The following is a 22,024-nucleotide window of genomic DNA, read 5'->3' on the forward strand; positions in this document are numbered from 1 at the left end:
AGATAATGGAGGTGAATACATCAGCAATGCCTTCAAGAGTTATCTAGCCAAGCATGGGATTGTGCATCAGACTAGCTGCCCTTATACACCACAGCAGAATGGTGTAGCTGAGAGGAAGAATAGGCACTTGATGGAGGTTGCTAGATCGATGATGTTTCATGCAAATGTCCCAAAACGGTTTTGGAGTGATGCTGTGCAGACTGCTTGCTATCTCATCAACAGGGTTCCAACTAAGATATTGAAGAACCTGTCTCCATTTGAAGTGTTGAACAAGAGCAAACCTGTCATTGATCACCTACGTGTCTTTGGGTGTGTGTGCTATGTCATGGTTCCAGGAGAGCAGAGAAACAAGCTGGAGGCAAAGAGTACTAAGGCTATGTTCATTGGTTACTCTATCACTCAAAAGGGGTATAAGTGCTATGATCCTGAAGCAAGGAGGGTGATGGTATCTAGAGAAGTGAAGTTTGTTGAAACTAAAGGCTATTATGAAGAAAAGGAGTGGGAAAATCTGAAGGATTTGTCTCAAGCTCCATCTGATAGGGCAACAATACTGAGAGTATTGTTGGAGAAGCTTGGGATAGGGTTATCCCAGGATCAGGAACCCGGAAGGAGAGAGCCTTCCAATCAGACTGGTGGGGCTGGAAGAACAACTCCTCTTGATCATGAGAGGGGGAATGGAACTGAATCTGGTGAGCAAGAGCAAAACCAAGAGGATTCAGGTCTTCATGATCAAGATACATTACAAGAAGTTGAGAACAATGTTCAGTCTAGTGGAGAAGTGGATGAGGTTCAGTCTAGTGGAGAAGAACAAGTCAGACCGGCCAGTTCAGAAGAAGAGCAAGTGGAGCCGGCTAGTGTGCAAACTGAAGATCAGGTGCAAGCTTTGAGGAGGAGCACAAGGATAAAGAGGGATCCTTCCAACTGGGTAAACACGAGAGTGTACTACAATGCCCAGGCTGTGGAGCATCCTTCTCAAGCTGTGTGTTCCTTTGCTGAGTTTCCAGAGGAGCATTATGCCTTTATGATTAGTCTGGATGAGAGTTATGTGCCAAGGACTTATGAAGAAGCTATGTTAGACAAGGAATGGAAAGAATCAGTGGGAGCTGAAGCAGGTGCTATGATCAAGAATGATACATGGTATGAGAGTGAGCTGCCTAAGGGAAAGAAGGCTGTATCTAGTAGATGGATCTTCACAATCAAGTATCTAGCAAATGGACAGATTGATAGGAAGAAGACCAGATTGGTTGCAAGAGGATTTACACAAACCTATGGAGAGGATTACATTGATACCTTTGCACCAGTAGCTAAGCTGCACACAGTTCGGATTGTGTTGTCCATTGCAACAAACTTGGAGTGGGATTTGTGGCAGATGGATGTGAAGAATGCTTTCTTACAAGGTGAGCTAGAAGATGAGGTATACATGCTTCCTCCTCCTGGTCTTGAGCATCTAGTAAAACCAGGAAATGTTTTGAGATTGAAGAAGGCAATATATGGGCTGAAGCAGTCTCCTAGAGCTTGGTACAGGAAGCTGAGTACAACTCTCAATGGGAGAGGATTCAGGAAGTCTGAACTGGATCATACACTCTTCACCTTGACAGGACCCTCAGGGATCATTGTGATTCTGGTGTATGTGGATGATTTGATTATCACAGGGAGTGATAAGGCAGGGATTCAAGCTACTAAGGAGTTTCTCAAATCTGTGTTTGACATCAAGGATTTGGGAGAGATGAAGTATTTTCTGGGCATTGAGATATGCAGATCAAAGGAGGGTTTGTTTATGTCTCAAAGGAAGTATACTATGGATATGTTGAAGGAGACTGATGTGCTTGGAGGAAAGATAGCCAAGACACCTCTCGAGGAGGGATATAAGGTTCTGCGTGAGGGGGAGGTTGAAGAGAAGCAGCTGTTTGAGGATCCTAAGCTATACAGGAAGATGGTGGGCAAGCTGATCTACTTGACCATCACTAGGCCAGATATATGCTTTGCGGTGAATCAAGTGAGTCAGCATATGCAGGCACCAAAGGTCCATCATTGGAAGATGGTTGATAGGATACTGAGGTATTTGAGTGGCACGTCTGGTCAAGGAGTTTGGATGGGTTGTAATGGCAGTACAGAAGTGGTTGGATATTGTGATGCTGATTGGGCAGGAGATAGAGTGGACAGGAGATCAACTACTGGGTATTGTACATTCATTGGAGGGAACTTGGTCACTTGGAAGAGTAAGAAGCAGAAGGTTATCTCCTGCTCAAGTGCTGAAGCTGAGTATAGAGCCATGTTGAAGCTGACAAACGAGTTGGTGTGGATCAAGGGGATCTTGAAGCATTTGGAGATTGAGCAGAGTACTCCTATGACAATGCATTGTGACAATCAAGCAGCTATCCACATTGCTTCTAACTCAGTCTTTCATGAGAGGACAAAGCATATAGAAGTTGATTGCCACAAGGTGAGGCAGATGATTATACTTGGAGTGATATTGCCATGTTATACAAGAAGTGAAGATCAGCTTGCAGATGTGTTTACTAAGGCAGCGAGATTGAAGACAATGGAGTCCATACTATCAAGACTTGGACTCATTGATCTTACTCCTAGGAGATGAGCCCCTTAACCATGGAGTCTCCACTCTTTTTCCCTCATCAAGGTTTTATCCCATTGGGTTTTCCTTGGTGAGGTTTTTAATGAGGGAGGTCTTCATGGTTTCCAAGCTTGACTTGTTCTACATGGTCAAGCTTGAGGGGGAGTGTTGAGATAAGGAGATGAGGAGTGGATACATTGATAGAGAAGAGTATTGGGCAGTCAGTAACTTTGGGTTTACTCCCTTGGTTAAGATGATGAGGAGTGGTTCTCAAAGATACCACTTGAATCCTTACTTCTTCTTCTTCTCTTATTGCAATCACCCTTCTGAATTCACCACCATGATGGAATGCTTGTGGATGCTTCAGCTACTTCTTCAATCACCTCACAATAGAAGCCGCCTTGGTAGAGTAGCCTTCTTCTTCACACAGCCAAGAGTGCTCTGTCTTAGTTTGAGCACCCTCTTGAATAGGCACGCCACTGCCTAGACCCGGTTGGCTTCTTCTTCAGTTACTTGCAATGGTAAGAGGAAGACCAGTGAGCTTCACGTGAGTTTTACAACCATCTGCGCTTCACCCTTCTTGTAGTAACTCTCCATTGCACACACAATGGACACCATTCTTTCTCTTTAAACTCGGATTTGATGATGAACTAGGAACACCTTTTGTGAACCTGAAACATCACTCAAACTCTAGCCAAGATAAGACACAATTGCATTGGGATCAATTCTTGACTTCATCAAGTTTGATCACCAATGTCTCAAGCTTTATAACATTAGAAAGAATCAAGACAATGTCAAGTTCTTATCTATGCAAGCAACCATTCTCTAAATACTAAGCAAGACCTTATCAGATTCAAGTCAAAGTATTTAGGCAATTTTAATCACTCCTTAATATGCAACTTATATGAGATTTAAGAGTACTCAGGTTGTATGTGTGTATGAAACCCAAATGGGTAAAGAGAGAGAGCTTGGAAGCGATTTGAGAGAAAGGAAGTTTGATGAGTGTTTGTGTGTCTAAGTGTTTAAGAGATTAGTAACAAGACTGAGAACGTGTATAGAGATTCAGGATGGGAGACTAGAGAGACTAAGAGAAAGTGTTTCAGATTAGAGAAGGAGAAGGGAAACCCCCTTACTCACTTAAGTGTTTACAATCACATATACAAGGCTTTTATATGCCTTTACATTACACTCATAAACCCTACATCCTAAGGTTGTAAATAAATGATAGAATGGATGGCTAGGATGAGAGTAGACTGGTCTTGATGCTAGCTGGAAAGTGTGGTCGTGCCTTGACTGAATGGAAGGTGGGATTGATCCATTTTGAATGAAAGGCTAAGATGGACTCATGTGGAAAGGTGGCTGGAAAGGTAAAGTGCTTTTCTCTTTCCAGCCTGTCTCTTGGATCACTCTGATCCTAAGGGATATTCCCTTTGTTTCCTGTAGCTCCCAACGGTCCTCATAGCCAAGATAAACACGCCCAGACTTTGCACTTCTTCAACATTGCTTAAACCGGATGTGTGGGCGAGATGATTGGCAGTACGGTCGATGGTACGGACCTCCTGTCCGTACCACTCGCCCTATATTTGCCCAACACTCTTTCTCACTTCTTTGGTCGATCCACCATCTTCTTTGGTTCGCCCTTGGCCGTACCAGGCCGTACAAGGCCGCCCTATAATTGCACCTTGGACCATCTTCTCTCTAACTCCTCCAAAGCCTTCACATGATCAGTCTTAGTCTTCCCTAGACTTAATTTCCCAAGATAACTACTTCAGAACACTTCTGAAGCTTGATTGAACTCGTCTTGACATCTTCTAGAGCTTGCCCTATTATTGTACAAGCTCTATCTTCTCTTCAGTTCAACACTCCCCCTCAAGCTTGACTTTAGGAGATCCTAAGCCAAGCTTGGAACTCTGAAGAGTCTCCCTCATTAAAAACCTTACAAGGAAAACCCATTGGGACAAAACCTTGCAAGGGAAAAAGAGTAGAGCTCTCCAAAGCCTAGGGATTGGCCAGTGAACTCTTGTGCCTTAGAACCAGCGTGGTTGGACACAAGAAGTTCTGGATCACGGCCTAAACTGGTGCAGCAACTCATCAAGACCTTGCGCACTAAACAACTCAGCTTCACCTCTTCATGGAACCGGTTTGAAGTCTCCCCCTCTCAACTGACTTCACAGCCTCTTTAGAGAAGCTAAGAGATGACCCGGAACATCTTTAGTGAGGCTCAAGCAATGGTACCTGATACATTATCCCAAAGGTGCATCAGTACCTATCAACACCAACAAAATGAATATCCTGCATCCCAATTGATGTACACAATCTCACAGTTCAATCATAAACATTTTCAGTATCTTTTCAAACACAAGCAATGACTAAGATGAATGAAAAAGGATTGAAAAGAGTTTTTAAAAGTCTAAAGGAACTTCCCTTGTGTTTTTGTGAGTTTCCTAACTCGGCCAATGCACCATCTTCATGGCATCATCAACTTCTTGGAAAGGCAGAATGGATTCATCAGCTTCTCCTCAATCACCTCTCATTGAAGCCGCATTGATGGAGAGCCTTCTTCCTCACTTACCAAGACTGCTCTGAACAGCCTCTTGCCTAGACACGCCACTGACTTGGTCCGGTTGATGATCCTTGTAGAAGTCTTTGCAAAGACTTGTTACTGACCATGGATCATATGCATTAAGACTCCCCCTCAAGCTTAGAACCAAGACTAGAAGGAGCTAAGCTTGTGATGATCCTATGCATCTCCATGGTCTAATAACTTTCATCTTTTATGATAGCTTTCTTCTTGTGAGTTTTCTCTCTTCCTTAACCAGGAATTAGGGTGTTTGAATCACCATAGAGAGTCTCACAAGACAAATCTCTCATTGCATAATGACCCATGCTACACTTCCTGTAGACTAAGGACTAGATATGTCCAATGGTATTATGCAATGGCCATCTCTCATTGCATAATCAATCACACTACACTTCCTGTAGATTATGGACTAACATGTCCAAGTGATGATATGTAATGGCACAAGACCTTTGTCTCTACATTCTTGGTTGATGGCGAGTTACATGTATCACTTCCCTTGTGTACCTAACACCACCACAACTCAATGCAAGATCAGATCATCCCATTGGGATCAAACCAAGATCATCCATCCTGTTTGATCACCAATGCCACAATAATATATGATACTTGAAACAAGCTAGACAATCAAGACAATCAAGCAAAGACAATCAATTCAGTTTTTTTTAAAATGCAACAATAGATGAATGCATTAGGTTACACTAACTATATGAATGAAACAGATTCAATCCAAATGGAACACAAGTCTAGATGATATTTATGCAATTAAGGCGACAAGAGTGACTCAGTTCATGCTTATGCTCACTAGTTTTATCAAAGCCAATGATTCAAGTAGCTTAGACATACTTCTAAATGCTTATAAGACATCACTGATGGATTTAACTATGGCATAGCAACAATCAGAACTGGACTGAGTCAAGACAAGCAGATTTCAATTTCTAACAATGACAATGCAAGTTCTATACAGTTCTCTAAATGCAAAGCTTATATCAGTACAATTGCAATTTAGGCTCATTTTTAAATGCATTACTACATGAATGCACAATCTTAAAGCATTAGCTATATGAATGCAACAGGTTCAATCCATGAGTAATATTAAAGCTCTGCACAACAGTTTCAATCAGAACCAATGATGCAAGCAACTTAGACAATTTCTAATTGATGCAAGACTTTCATTGATGGATTAAACATAGGCAATAGCATCAGATAACACTAGGATTGAACTTAGACAGTATGAGATATGCTTATGTATGCAAAATAACTTATCAATCATGATGCAAGCAGCAGAGACATTCTACTCAATTCTACAACACATTCATGATGATTCAAGCTATGACAACACTCAAGACAATGCAATAAGCAGAACATGAGATTCTGGGACTCTAGACATTACTTACTATCAATAAGACAATGCAGCAGCAAAACAATCTCAGTGAAATTAGCCTAGACATTATACTTAGAAGCTATAAACTCTTAATGGAATTAGGGAAAGCACATAGTATAATCAGGAGATAAACCTATCAAGACATATTAAGATAGATGAGACTAGGTTTACTCCCTTGTTTAAGGTGATGAGGAGTGTTCGTTGCCACTTGAATCCTCACTTCTTCTTCTTCTCTTATTGCAATCACCCTTCTGAATTTGCCACCATGATGGAATGCTTGTGGATGCTTCAGCTACTTCTTCAATCACCTCACAATAGAAGCCGCCTTGATAGAGTAGCCTTCTTCTTCACACAGCCAAGAGTGCTCTGTCTTAGTTTGAGCACCCTCTTGAATAGGCACGCCACTGCCTAGACCCGGTTAGCTTCTTCTTCAGGTACTTGCAATGTTAAGGAGAAGAACACCAGTGAGTTTTACAACCATCTGTGCTTCTCCCTTTTTGTAACACTTCTCCATTGTACACACAATGGGCACCATTCTTTCTCTTTCAACTCGGATTTGATGATGAACTAGGAACACCTTTTGTGAACCTGAAACATCACTCAAACTCTAGCAAAGATAAGTCACAATTGCATTGGGATCAATCCTTGACTTCATCAAGTTTGATCACCAAGGTCTCAAGCTTTATAACATTAGATAGAATCAAGACAATGTCAAGTTCTTATCTATGCAAGCAACCATTCTCTAAATACTAAGCAAGACCTTATCAGATTCAAGTCAAAGTATTTAGGCAATTTTATGCAACTTAGATTTTAATCTAAATGCAACAATACAAAGCAGTATGCATTAATCTTAATCAGTTTCTAACTCATGAAAGCAAGCATGATTAGATAATATAATCTATCATCTTAACAAGACAAGTTAATTTAGAACTGACATTAAGCATTTAACCATTTTCAATAGTATTGATGTCAAATCTTGATTAATAAATTATCAAGTTTGATTCCCAATATCACAAGCAATGCAACAGATAGACACAAGGCATTATCAAGTTCTATTCTTTGCAAGCTAAATCTCTAAGTACAAGTAAGATCCTAACAGATTCAAGACAAGTTACTTAGGCACTCTTAAGAGCTTCTTTACTCAGTACTTAGACATGAATCTAATACTTCAATGTAAGACAGCCACAAGACTATATGCAACAGCTTTAAATTCGGTTTCACTCCATGTATGCAAGCAGATTTAATTAATCACAACAAGCATCACTATGAACCGGAGCTAAGCATACTAAACAATTTCAATACCCAAACAAGACTCTTAAAGTATCCTGGGACAGATTCTAAAGCAACTTCATTTTAGCAATCTTTTAAACAATCCTCAGGTTTCCAATCACATCACAACATCACAACCTGTTCATACACTCAAGCTTTATACAAGAGAAAGAGATTTCCTTACAGCCAAGGAACTAGTGTTAGTTCCTTGAAGCTCCTTAGTACATGGGAAGATCCGAGCTGTTGGTGTCAACTCCTACATCTCCTTCTTTCATGGACCTTTCTCTTGAACCCACCATGCCTAAGACACCTCCTCTCTTCATTTTTGAGTCGCCATACCAGGTACAAGTTGAAAGCTTTCACCTTTCTTCTTGGACAGTGAATGGGAATGGCTTGGACATGCTTCCAATGGCCTTCTTTCTTCAGGACGACCATGAGAGAGTGGAGAACGACCAAGAACAGCTTCTGGACGCCATTGATGAGCACACCTTCTTCTTGAAGAGGTTGAACAGCCAAATGACCATGAAGCTTCTTCTTGGTTTGGAAATGGCATGGGAGTGAGCTTTGAGCTTAGCGGAAGCTGGAACCAAGTTCTAATGAACCTGGCTCTGATACCATATGAGATTTAAGAGTACTCAGGTTGTATGTGTGTATGAAACCCAAATGGGTAAAGAGAGAGAGCTTGGAAGCGATTTGAGAGAAAGGAAGTTTGATGAGTGTTTGTGTGTCTAAGTGTTTAAGAGATTAGTAACAAGACTGAGAACGTGTATAGAGATTCAGGATGGGAGACTAGAGAGACTAAGAGAAAGTGTTTCAGATTAGAGAAGGAGAAGGGAAACCCCCTTACTCACTTAAGTGTTTACAATCACATATACAAGGCTTTTATATGCCTTTACATTACACTCATAAACCCTACATCCTAAGGTTGTAAATAAATGATAGAATGGATGGCTAGGATGAGAGTAGACTGGTCTTGATGCTAGCTGGAAAGTGTGGTCGTGCCTTGACTGAATGGAAGGTGGGATTGATCCATTTTGAATGAAAGGCTAAGATGGACTCATGTGGAAAGGTGGCTGGAAAGGTAAAGTGCTTTTCTCTTTCCAGCCTGTCTCTTGGATCACTCTGATCCTAAGGGATATTCCCTTTGTTTCCTGTAGCTCCCAACGGTCCTCATAGCCAAGATAAACACGCCCAGACTTTGCACTTCTTCAACATTGCTTAAACCGGATGTGTGGGCGAGATGATTGGCAGTACGGTCGATGGTACGGACCTCCTGTCCGTACCACTCGCCCTATATTTGCCCAACACTCTTTCTCACTTCTTTGGTCGATCCACCATCTTCTTTGGTTCGCCCTTGGCCGTACCAGGCCGTACAAGGCCGCCCTATAATTGCACCTTGGACCATCTTCTCTCTAACTCCTCCAAAGCCTTCACATGATCAGTCTTAGTCTTCCCTAGACTTAACTTCCCAAGATAACTACTTCAGAACACTTCTGAAGCTTGATTGAACTCGTCTTGACATCTTCTAGAGCTTGCCCTATTATTGTACAAGCTCTATCTTCTCTTCAGTTCAACAACTTAGACTTTAATCTAAATGCAACAATCCAAGGCAGCAACAAGGCAGTATGCATTAATCTTAACAGTTTCTAACTCATGAAAGCAAGTATGATTAGATAATATAATCTATCATCTTAACAAGACAAGTTAATTTAGAGCTGACATTAAGCATTTACCATTTTCAATAGTATTGATGTCAAAACTTGATTAATAAATCATCAAGTTTGATTCCCAATATCACAAGCAATGCAACAGATAGACACAGGGCATTATCAAGTTCTATACTTTGCAAGCTAACTCTCTAAGTACATGCAAGATCCTACCAGATTCAAGACAAGTTACTTAGGCACTTTTAAAGCTTCTTTACTCAGCACTTTAGACATGAATCTAATGCTTCAATGTAAGACAGCCACAAGACTATATGCAACAGCTTTTAATTCAGTTTCAATCTATGTATGCAAGCAGATTCAATTAATCACACTAAGCATCACAATGAACTGGAGCTAAGCATATTAATCACATTCAGTCACCAAACAAAGCTCTTAAAGTATCCTGGGACAGATTCTAAACATTTTAATTTATCAATCTTTAACAATCCTCAGGTTTTCAATCACACCACACATTCTAACCAGTCAACAACACAAGCTTATTATCAAGAGGGTTTTAAATCGCTTACACAAGGAACCAGGTTGGTTCCTTAAACCTCCAAGGGGACTGGCCATGGCTTTTGTTGAATCTGAGAGTCTGGATAGTCACCCACCTCCTACTCCTTTCAGTTCATGGCCACCTTCTTGTTTCTCCAGCTCAAAGACTCCTCCTTTCTTCAAGCCTTCTAGGCGCCATCATCTTGACAGCTTTCATGATGAACCGGGTGAAGAAAGCTCTTGGAGGAGGCGCCTTGGATGAGGTTCGTGAGTCCTCTCCATACACTTCAGCTTCCAATGAGTCTCTCCATCAGTATAGACAGGAGAAAGGATGAGAGACACGCCCTTCAGTCGTCTTCTCATGGAGAAACTGAACTCGGATGGGAATGTCTTCAAGGATTGGATTTGAGCTGAGGGTAGAGCTGTTGAGATGAGGAGATGGAGAGTGGATACATGGATAGAGGAAGGGATTTGGAGCAGGCAGTAACTTGGAGATTTACCACAGTAACTTTATTGTTACTGTGGTAACTGAGTTAAAAGACTTGGGAAGTTACCTTGCATCTATGTGAAGAGTGAATCACGCCAGGATGAGTCTGAATAAGCAAGGAGGAGTTTGGATAAGGTCTGGTCAAGGCTAGAGAGCTTTAGACAGGCTGGCACCAGCTGGAAAGCTAAAGCAAGATGCCCAAGCATGTGAGGAACCTTATTGGCTAGTTTAAATCAAGCATCTTTGACTACACATGCTTTCTATCCTAGCTAGAGTGAACCTGGACGAATTGATGTATCCCTAATCTATATGTGTTGTAAACTCTCTCATTAATCAATCTAATGGAGTTTTGAGTCTCTCTCTATTCTCTCACTAAAATCTCTTAATCTCTTTAATCTTTTCATCTGATTATCCTGGATTAGTTGAATCATGCTCTAATACACAAAAGTGTATATGGTATCAGAGCCAGGTTGCGCAAAGTGGGAGAGTGTGATTCCTTTTTCCTTAAAGTTATTGAGTGTTCTTGAGTGTTCTTAACTCCTGGGTTTCATTATCTTGGTGGCGTGAGAGGTTCTGGTGAATCCAAATCATCTCAACATGGAAATGGAGCACAGACCTGAGTCAACTGTGAAGACTGAAGAGGAGAGGCTTGGCGAGTGGTCAAGGTGGGCTAAAAGAGCTTTGGAAAGCTGTGGGTTATGGAGTAGTCATGGAAAGGGGAAACCTTTCATGGAAATGGCTACTGAAGAAGGTCAGACAAGAGGTCTGAAGCTGGGAAATGAAGTTGTTCAAGGAAACACTACAAAGAGTGAGATTGAAGCAACTTTAGGCAAGTCCAAGCTTGTGAGAGTCATTGAGGACAGAGGGGTGATCCGCGGCTTGAGACAAGGAAAGGATGAGTGTTATCAGCTTGTGGGAAGGCTGAGAGAAGTGTGGTCAGAGCTAGATGTGGTGAAGACACACACATCAAATCCGAGATGTAGTCAAGAAAGGAGGAAGCAAAATGTGATCTTCAGCTTCCTTATGGAAGAGGTATGTGAGCTTGTTAAATATACTTGTGATGTGTGGGAAATGAACAGGAAGCCAGAAAGATGGAAGGGAGGTACAAGCTGTAAGAGGGGAAGGTTGAGAAAACTTTCTAAGGAGTGGTTAATGAAGAGAAGGGTATGGAGAAAGGATAGCGAGTCTGAGCACTTAAGTGGCAGGATGAGTGTAATCTTGAAGAGAATCAAGGATGTACTTCAGCAGATGGTTATAGGAGAGTGTTCATACTCAGCTTACATGGGAGAAACAGTAGGAGACAGTGCGGATATGAGAGGAATGGATACCAAGAGGGCAGATGAGTGTGTGACAAAGAAGGAATGGGATGAGTTGGTTAAGCATGTGTATGCTTTGGCTACGACCCGGAGTCTGGGTGCTCCTGCCAAAGCATCCACATCTAAACCCATCATCATTGACTCTGGAGCAACACACCACATGATCAGTGACAAGAGACTAATCAGTGAGGTTAAAGCAGCAACAGGGAGTGTCATGATAGCCAATGGTACCAGGATCCCAATAGAAGGAGTGGGAAACCTCAAGCTGTTTGAGAAGAACTCTACTGCCTTCTACCTACCTCAGTTTACATCCAATCTAATCTCAGTTAAGAAGGCTACAGTTGATCTGGATTGTCAAGTGGTTTTCAGACCAAATGAAGTTGAGTTCCAGGATTTGAAGACTGGAAGGGTTATTGGCAGAGGAGACAGCAAGCATCAGCTCTATCATCTCCAAACAACTGAGGCGCCTAGTCCTGTGGAGTCTGTGTGTTTAAGCAGCACAACGGATAGGTGTGATAATCTCACATGGCATGCAAGGCTGGGACATCCTCATGCCAAGGCAATTGAACTGATTCTACCAAGTATGGCGTTCAATCACTTGGAGTGTGAAGCGTGTATACTTGGAAAGCACTGTAGGACTGTCTTCCCAACATCAGAAACCAGATATGAGAATTGCTTTGATCTGGTGCATTCAGACGTGTGGACAGCTCCCTGCATGTCTAGAGACAGCCATAAGTACTTTGTGACTTTCATTGATGAGAAGTCAAAGTACACATGGATCACCATGATTCCCTCCAAAGACAGAGTCCTAGAAGCCTTCATGAACTTCCAAGCATATGTTACTAATCAGTACAATGCCACTGTGAAGATTCTGAGGTCTGATAATGGAGGAGAATACACTAGTAATGCTTTCAAGAGTCATCTTGCAAAGCATGGGATTGTGCAACAAACTAGCTGTCCTTACACACCACAACAAAATGGGGTGGCAGAGAGGAAGAACAGACATTTGATGGAGGTTGCGAGATCAATCATGTTCCACATGAATGTCCCTAAGAGGTTTTGGAGTGATGCTGTTCAGACTGCTTGCTATCTCATCAATAGAGTGCCAACCCGTGTCTTGAAGAAACTGTCTCCCTTTGAAGTATTGAACAAGACCAAGCCACACATTGATCATTTGAGAGTCTTTGGGTGCTTATGTTATGTGATGAGTCCCGGAGAAAGAAGGAACAAGCTAGAAGCAAAGAGTACTAAAGCTATGTTCATTGGGTACTCAATCACTCAGAAAGGCTACAAATGTTATGATCCAATAACTAGGAGGGTTATGGTATCTAGAGAAGTGAAGTTTGTTGAGTCTAAAGGGTATTATGAGGAGAAGAAATGGGAAGACCTAGAGGATCTGTCCCGAGCTCCATCAGAGAAGGCAACAACATTGAGGGTGTTGTTGGAGAGGCTAGGGATAGGATTATCCCAAGATCAGGAACCAGGAAGAACAGGACCTACTAATCAAGCTGGAGAAGCTGGAGGAACAACTCCTCTTGATCATGAGAGGGGGAATGGATCTGAATCAGGGGAGCAGGAGCATAACCAAGAGGATTCAGGTCAGCATGATCAGGAGGAGACACAGGAAGTAGAGAGTGGAGCTCAGTCAGGTGGAAATGAGCAGGGAGAACCTGCTGGAAATGAGCAGGGAGAACCTACTGGTTTAAGAGAGGAAGCACAAGAGAATGTTCAGGCTGAAGAACAGGTTGAGACCTTGCGGAGGAGCACAAGGATAAGGAGGGATCCTTCCAACTGGGTAAACACGAGAGTGTACTACAATGCCCAGGCTGTGGAGCATCCCTCTCAAGCCATGTGTTCCTTTGCTGAGTTTCCAGAAGAGCACATGGTGTTTATGTGTAACTTGGATGAGAATGAGATACCAAGATCTTATGAAGAAGCTATGAAGCACAAGGTTTGGAGAGATTCAGTAGGAGATGAAAGGGATGCAATGATCAGGAATGACACTTGGTATGAGAGTGAATTACCTAGAGGGAAGAAGGCAGTTTCAAGCAGATGGATCTTCACCATTAAATATCTTGCAAATGGGGAGATAGATAGGCACAAGACCAGGCTGGTTGCAAGAGGATTTACACAGACTTATGGAGAAGATTACATTGATACTTTTGCACCAGTGGCCAAGCTTCACACAATTCGAATTGTGTTATCCATTGCAACAAACTTGGAGTGGGATTTGTGGCAGATGGATGTGAAGAATGCTTTCCTGCAAGGTGAGCTAGAAGATGAGGTATATATGCTTCCTCCTCCTGGTCTTGAGCATCTAGTAAAGCCAGGAAATGTTTTGAGATTGAAGAAAGCTATATATGGGTTGAAGCAGTCTCCTAGAGCCTGGTACAGGAAGCTGAGTACAACACTCAATGGGAGAGGGTTCAGGAAGTCTGAACTAGATCACACACTCTTCACACTGGTCGGGCCATCAGGGATCATTGTGATTCTAGTGTATGTGGATGATTTGATTATCACAGGGAGTGATAAGGCTGGGATTAAAGCCACTAAAGAGTTTCTCAGGTCAGTATTTGATATCAAAGACTTGGGAGAGATGAAGTATTTCTTGGGGATTGAGATATGCAGATCAAAGGAGGGTTTGTTCATGTCTCAAAGGAAGTATGCAATGGATATGCTAAAGGAAGCTGATGTGCTTGGAGGAAAGATAGCTAAGACACCTCTTGAGGAGGGGTATAAGGTCTTGCGTGAGGGGGAGGTTGAAGAGAACCAGTTGTTTGAGGATGCTAAGCTGTATAGGAGGATGGTTGGAAAGCTGATCTACTTGACGATTACAAGACCTGATATATGCTTTGCAGTGAATCAAGTGAGCCAGCATATGCAGGCACCAAAGGTTCATCATTGGAAGATGGTTGATAGGATACTGAGGTATTTGAGTGGCACGTCTGGTCAAGGAGTTTGGATGGGTTGTAATGGCAGTACAGAAGTGGTTGGATATTGTGATGCTGATTGGGCAGGAGATAGAGTGGACAGGAGATCAACTACTGGGTATTGTACATTCATTGGAGGGAACTTGGTCACTTGGAAGAGTAAGAAGCAGAAGGTTATCTCCTGTTCAAGTGCTGAAGCTGAGTATAGAGCCATGTTGAAGCTGACAAACGAGTTGGTGTGGATCAAGGGGATCTTGAAGCATTTGGAGATTGAGCAGAGTACTCCTATGACAATGCATTGTGACAATCAAGCAGCTATCCACATTGCTTCTAACTCAGTCTTTCATGAGAGGACGAAGCATATAGAAGTTGATTGTCACAAGGTGAGGCAGATGATTATACTTGGAGTGATATTGCCATGTTATACAAGAAGTGAAGATCAGCTTGCAGATGTGTTTACTAAGGCAGCGAGAGTAAAGACAATGGAGTCCATACTATCAAGACTTGGACTCATTGATCTTACTCCTAGGAGCTGAGCCCCTTAACCATGGAGTCTCCACTCTTTTTCCCTCATCAAGGTTTTATCCCATTGGGTTTTCCTTGGTGAGGTTTTTAATGAGGGAGGTCTTCATGGTTTCCAAGCTTGACTTGTTCTACATGGTCAAGCTTGAGGGGGAGTGTTGAGATGAGGAGATGGAGAGTGGATACATGGATAGAGGAAGGGATTTGGAGCAGGCAGTAACTTGGAGATTTACCACAGTAACTTTATTGTTACTGTGGTAACTGAGTTAAAAGACTTGGGAAGTTACCTTGCATCTATGTGAAGAGTGAATCACGCCAGGATGAGTCTGAATAAGCAAGGAGGAGTTTGGATAAGGTCTGGTCAAGGCTAGAGAGCTTTAGACAGGCTGGCACCAGCTGGAAAGCTAAAGCAAGATGCCCAAGCATGTGAGGAACCTTATTGGCTAGTTTAAATCAAGCATCTTTGACTACACATGCTTTCTATCCTAGCTAGAGTGAACCTGGACGAATTGATGTATCCCTAATCTATATGTGTTGTAAACTCTCTCATTAATCAATCTAATGGAGTTTTGAGTCTCTCTCTATTCTCTCACTAAAATCTCTTAATCTCTTTAATCTTTTCATCTGATTATCCTGGATTAGTTGAATCATGCTCTAATACACAAAAGTGTATAAGAGCTTGTGTTGTGCGGAAGCTACAGCTCAGGTTCTGATGAACCTGGCTCTGATACCATATGATTTTTAAAGAGATCTCTACTCTGGTAGTATGTGTGTGTGTATAAGCTTCAATGAAGAATGATTAGAGCTTGTTCTAGGTGATATAGAGAGAGAGATTGGTGAGAGTGTTTATGAGTATATGAGAGACTTTAAGGACAGAGATTACGAGACTTAAGAGACTAGAGAGACTGAGAGAATAAGAGACTGAAGATTAGTGTTTCAGATTAGAGAAGGAGAGGGGAAACCCCCTTACTCACTTAATTCTTTACAATAGCCAATGCTTGGCTTATATATGACTTTACACTTTTCAGTATCATAAACCTATATCCTAAGGCTGATAATAACTTGAATGCTGGACGGCCTGGATGAGGGGAGACTGATCTTTGGTCTTGGCAGCTAGTCTTGTAATTGGTTGATTCAAACTGAGGCAAAAGGAGACTGAAGGCGCCAATGTATCTTGCTCCTTATGTGACCAGATTCATGCTTCTCCTTTTGCCTTTACCTTTTGCTTTTGCTTTTACTTTACAGCTAGCTCCTTATCCACAGCTAGCTCCTTATCCACACAAGATGCTCAGCATATTCCTTTTGCATACAAACCACTCCAACGGATTGATTAATGTATCCACATCACTTATGATCTCATCCATACTTCTTTATTGCTTGTACTCCAAGGCAACCTTGTACCACACGGTTCCTTGTGTCTTATACCCAAGTCTTGATCATATGTGATGTGTCAACCTCTTCTCCATAACTTAACCATCCCAAGACCTGATAGAACTCGTTTGGATCACCCATGTCCTTGCCTGGCCGTACCATCCGTACCACCGGCCGTACATGGTCATCCCTATCTTTGCACTATCAACCTTTCTCTCCCAAACTCCTCCAAAGCCTTCACATGATCAGTCTAAGTCTTTCCTAGACTTAACTTCACAAGATAACTACTTCAGAACACTTCTGAAGCTTGATTGAACTCTTCTGGACATCTTCTAGAGCTTGCCCTATTATTGTACAAGCTCCATCTTCTCTTCAGTTCAACAGCTTCATCGTCGTTCCAATCAAACCAGGATGAATCACTTTGTGAGAAGCTTGATTTGGATACATAAAGTGGTGGAGAATCACCAGGAAGTTGAATAAATCTCATAGGAGTTGGGATGAAGAAGTTATTCCCCTTTCAAATCAGGTGATTCCAGTTTCCCAGTTTGGGAATAGCACAGCTTCATCGTCGTTCCAATCAAACCAGGATGAATCACTTTGTGAGAAGCTTGATTTGGATACATAAAGTGGTGGAGAATCACCAGGAAGTTGAATTAATCTCATAGGAGTTGGCAAGAAGAAGTTATCCCACATTCAAATCAGGTGATTCCAGTTTCCCAGTTTGGGAATAGCACAGCTTCATCGTCGTTCCAATCAAACCAGGATGAATCACTTTGTGAGAAGCTTAATTTGGATACATAAAGTGGTGGAGAATCACCAGGAAGTTGAATAAATCTCATAGGAGTTGGGATGAAGAAGTTATTCCCCTTTCAAATCAGGTGATTCCAGTTTCCCAGTTTGGGAATAGCACAGCTTCATCGTCGTTCCAATCAAACCAGGATGAATCACTTTGTGAGAAGCTTGATTTGGATACATAAAGTGGTGGAGAATCACCAGGAAGTTGAATAAATCTCATAGGAGTTGGCAAGAAGAAGTTATCCCACATTCAAATCAGGTGATTCCAGTTTCCCAGTTTGGGAATAGCACAGCTTCATCGTCGTTCCAATCAAACCAGGATGAATCACTTTGTGAGAAGCTTAATTTGGATACATAAAGTGGTGGAGAATCACCAGGAAGTTCAATAAATCTCATAGGAGTTGGCAAGAAGAAGTTATCCCACTTTCAAATCAGGTGATTCCAGTTTCCCAGTTTGGGAATAGCACAGCTTCATCGTTGTTCCAATCAAACCAGATTGAATCACTTTGTGAGAAGCTTGATTTGGATACATAAAGTGGTGGAGAATCACCAGGAAGTTGAATAAATCTCATAGGAGTTGGCAAGAAGAAGTTATCCCACTTTCAAATCAGGTGATTCCAGTTTCCCAGTTTGGGAATAGCACAGCTTCATCGTCGTTCCAATCAAACCAGGATGAATCACTTTGTGAGTGTTGAGTTGAGCTGAGTATATGTATGAAGAGCTAAGGAGTTGAAGAGGAAAGGAGATGAGGAAGCTTAAGGGAGTTTAGGGAGCAGGGATCTATGGGGTTGTTTGGAGGAAAGGGGGAGCTCTCTCTTGCCAATCAAGCAGCTCATGAGGACTCAACCGAGGCTCCACAAGCAAACAAGGCATCTCACGGGAAGTATGAGGACAGGAAGTTCAATGGCAACTGTGATCATTGCAAGAAACATGGTCATAAGAAGAGCCAATGCTGGATACTTCACCCACACCTCAAGCCGGCCAAGTTCATGAAGGAGCGTGAGGGAAGGGCAAATGTGACTGAAGGTTCAAGTGGAGCTGGCACCAGCAAGATGAGTGAAGTGGATGGGCTTGGAGGCAATGATGGGAATGGGAAGTCTCTTGTGGCTTACACTGGCGCCTCAAGCTCACGCAGCAATGATGACTACATCAAGAGATCAGACCTTGATGCACTCTTCAAAATGCTAAAGGAAAACGGTAACACTTATGGTTATTCCTTTGGAGCTTCTATGATTGCATATAAGGATGATCACTTGATTAGAGAACTAGTAGAACGGTTAGAAACTAGAAATGAGTATAGAAATGCCCATATTGCTAGAACTGATAGGATGCATCCATTACTTAGTAATCTATGTCATAATGCTAAACGAGTAGGTAAACCATTGATTGTTGATTCTGGTGCATCACATCATATGATAAGTGATGAGAACTTGATTAAGGATATAGAACCTACACATGGGCATGTGATGATAGCAAATGGGGATAAGATACCTATTAGAGGAATAGGAAAGCTTAAGTTGTTTAACAAAGAATCTAGAGCTTTTTACATGCCTGAATTCACATCAAACCTATTATCTGTGAAGAAATGTACTAATGATTTACAATGCAATGTTATCTTTAGTCCTAATGATGTGAAGTTTCAGGATATTGAGAGCAGCAGATTGATTGGGAAAGGGGTGACTAAGGGAGATCTCTATATGCTTGAAGAACTCACTTCTGTTCCTGATTATAGTTGCTCATTTACTTCTGCTTCTTTGTTGAATAAAAATGCATTGTGGCATGCTAGAGTAGGACACCCTCATGTTAAAGCTTTGAACTTAATGGTACCAGGTGTTGTGTTTGAGAACAAAGATTGTGAAGCTTGTATTTTAGGCAAGCATTGTAGAACTGTGTTTCAAAAGTCTACTACTATCTATGATAACTGCTTTGATTTAATTCATTCTGATGTGTGGACTGCCCCTTGCTTATCTAGAGATAGTTATAAGTACTTTGTCACATTCATTGATGAAAAATCCAAATACACCTGGTTAACCTTAATTCAGACCAAAGATAGGGTACTTGATGCATTTAGGAACTTTCAAACTTATGTAACTAACCATTATCATGCTAAGATTAAAATTTTGAGATCAGATAATGGAGGAGAGTACACAAGTCATGCATTCAAGGAACACTTATCACAACATGGGATCCTACATCAAACAAGCTGTCCGTATACTCCACAGCAAAATGGAGTGGCTGAGAGGAAGAATAGGCACCTCATGGAAGTGGCAAGGTCTCTGATGTTTCAGAGTAATGTTCCAAAGAGATTCTGGAGTGATGCGGTTGCCACTGCTTGTTACTTGATCAACAGAACTCCAACCAAGGTTCTGAATGAGAAGGCTATGATTTTAGAGAGTTGAACAGGTATTGAGAGATTTAGAGAAAGATTAAAGTGAGATGAGATGATTTATGAAATGTAGAAGAGAAACATGATGAACTAGAGAGAGAATATGATGAACTCGTGTTAATCATTAATCAAGACAGAGTTTACAATATATAGAGAGAGACATTAGGGTATTCAGAAGCACTAAGCATGTGAGGTCAAGGATAAGGTTGCTTTAATTTGAATGTAAACCAATGGGGATGATCACACGCTTAAGGCATCTTTGGGTGAGACTCCTTTTGCCTTTACAGCCTGTGCCAGACTGTCAGGATAAGCCGCGGTCACTCTATCCATCCAAACAGTCATATCTTCTATGGTAAATCCCCTTTGGCCGTTTACCTCTCTTACCCGGGTAACTTCTCTTCTTGGCCGAGTTATGGATCGACCCGGACAGTACGGACGGTACGGCCAGTACGGCCTCTTGTACGGCCTGGTCGATCCCTAACCTTCCTTCCCTTTGCCTCCACATTCTCACATCCTTAACTCCCTAAGCCATCTTCTCACATATTGATCAACTCATTTCAACACTCCCCCTCAAGCTTAACTTAATAACTTAGTTAAGCTTGGAACCACCATGAGATCTTCCTCATTAAAAACCTCACCAAGGAAAACCCAATGGGACAAAACCTTGATGAGGGAAAAAGAGTGAAGACCTCATGGCAAAAGGGGATCAGCTCCTTGGGGAAAGATCTATGAGCCCCAATCTGGTATGAATGGACTCCATAGTCTTTTGTCTCGCAGCCTTGGTGAACACATCCGCAAGTTGATCCTCACTCCTTGTATAGCATGGTATACACTTTTGTGTATTAGAGCATGATTCAACTAATCCAGGATAATCAGATGAAAAGATTAAAGAGATTAAGAGATTTTAGTGAGAGAATAGAGAGAGACTCAAAAACTCCATTAGATTGATTAATGAGAGAGTTTACAACACATATAGATTAGGGATACATCAATTCGTCCAGGTTCACTCTAGCTAGGATAGAAAGCATGTGTAGTCAAAGATGCTTGATTTAAACTAGCCAATAAGGTTCCTCACATGCTTGGGCATCTTGCTTTAGCTTTCCAGCTGGTGCCAGCCTGTCTAAAGCTCTCTAGCCTTGACCAGACCTTATCCAAACTCCTCCTTGCTTATTCAGACTCATCCTGGCGTGATTCACTCTTCACATAGATGCAAGGTAACTTCCCAAGTCTTTTAACTCAGTTACCACAGTAACAATAAAGTTACTGTGGTAAATCTCCAAGTTACTGCCTGCTCCAAATCCCTTCCTCTATCCATGTATCCACTCTCCATCTCCTCATCTCAACACTCCCCCTCAAGCTTGACCATGTAGAACAAGTCAAGCTTGGAAACCATGAAGACCTCCCTCATTAAAAACCTCACCAAGGAAAACCCAATGGGATAAAACCTTGATGAGGGAAAAAGAGTGGAGACTCCATGGTTAAGGGGCTCAGCTCCTAGGAGTAAGATCAATGAGTCCAAGTCTTGATAGTATGGACTCCATTGTCTTTACTCTCGCTGCCTTAGTAAACACATCTGCAAGCTGATCTTCACTTCTTGTATAACATGGCAATATCACTCCAAGTATAATCATCTGCCTCACCTTGTGACAATCAACTTCTATATGCTTCGTCCTCTCATGAAAGACTGAGTTAGAAGCAATGTGGATAGCTGCTTGATTGTCACAATGCATTGTCATAGGAGTACTCTGCTCAATCTCCAAATGCTTCAAGATCCCCTTGATCCACACCAACTCGTTTGTCAGCTTCAACATGGCTCTATACTCAGCTTCAGCACTTGAACAGGAGATAACCTTCTGCTTCTTACTCTTCCAAGTGACCAAGTTCCCTCCAATGAATGTACAATACCCAGTAGTTGATCTCCTGTCCACTCTATCTCCTGCCCAATCAGCATCACAATATCCAACCACTTCTGTACTGCCATTACAACCCATCCAAACTCCTTGACCAGACGTGCCACTCAAATACCTCAGTATCCTATCAACCATCTTCCAATGATGAACCTTTGGTGCCTGCATATGCTGGCTCACTTGATTCACTGCAAAGCATATATCAGGTCTTGTAATCGTCAAGTAGATCAGCTTTCCAACCATCCTCCTATACAGCTTAGCATCCTCAAACAACTGGTTCTCTTCAACCTCCCCCTCACGCAAGAC

The 22,024-nt window shown here is 41.9% G+C and overlaps 1 long non-coding RNA gene across 1 annotated transcript; it reads right to left on the reverse strand.

The window, feature by feature from the left end:
- Positions 1 to 16,178: 16,178 nt before the first annotated feature.
- On the reverse strand, positions 16,179 to 21,209 carry LOC117131548. The gene is made up of 2 exons (XR_004454681.1): positions 21,158 to 21,209; positions 16,179 to 17,014 (listed from the first exon to the last, which is right to left on the reverse strand). It is a non-coding gene; the product is annotated as an uncharacterized LOC117131548 (long non-coding RNA).
- Between the last annotated feature and the right edge of the window lie 815 nt (positions 21,210 to 22,024).

This window comes from Brassica rapa, unplaced genomic scaffold (assembly GCF_000309985.2).
Source record: "Brassica rapa cultivar Chiifu-401-42 unplaced genomic scaffold, CAAS_Brap_v3.01 Scaffold1033, whole genome shotgun sequence".
Taxonomy (NCBI): Eukaryota; Viridiplantae; Streptophyta; class Magnoliopsida; order Brassicales; family Brassicaceae; genus Brassica; species Brassica rapa.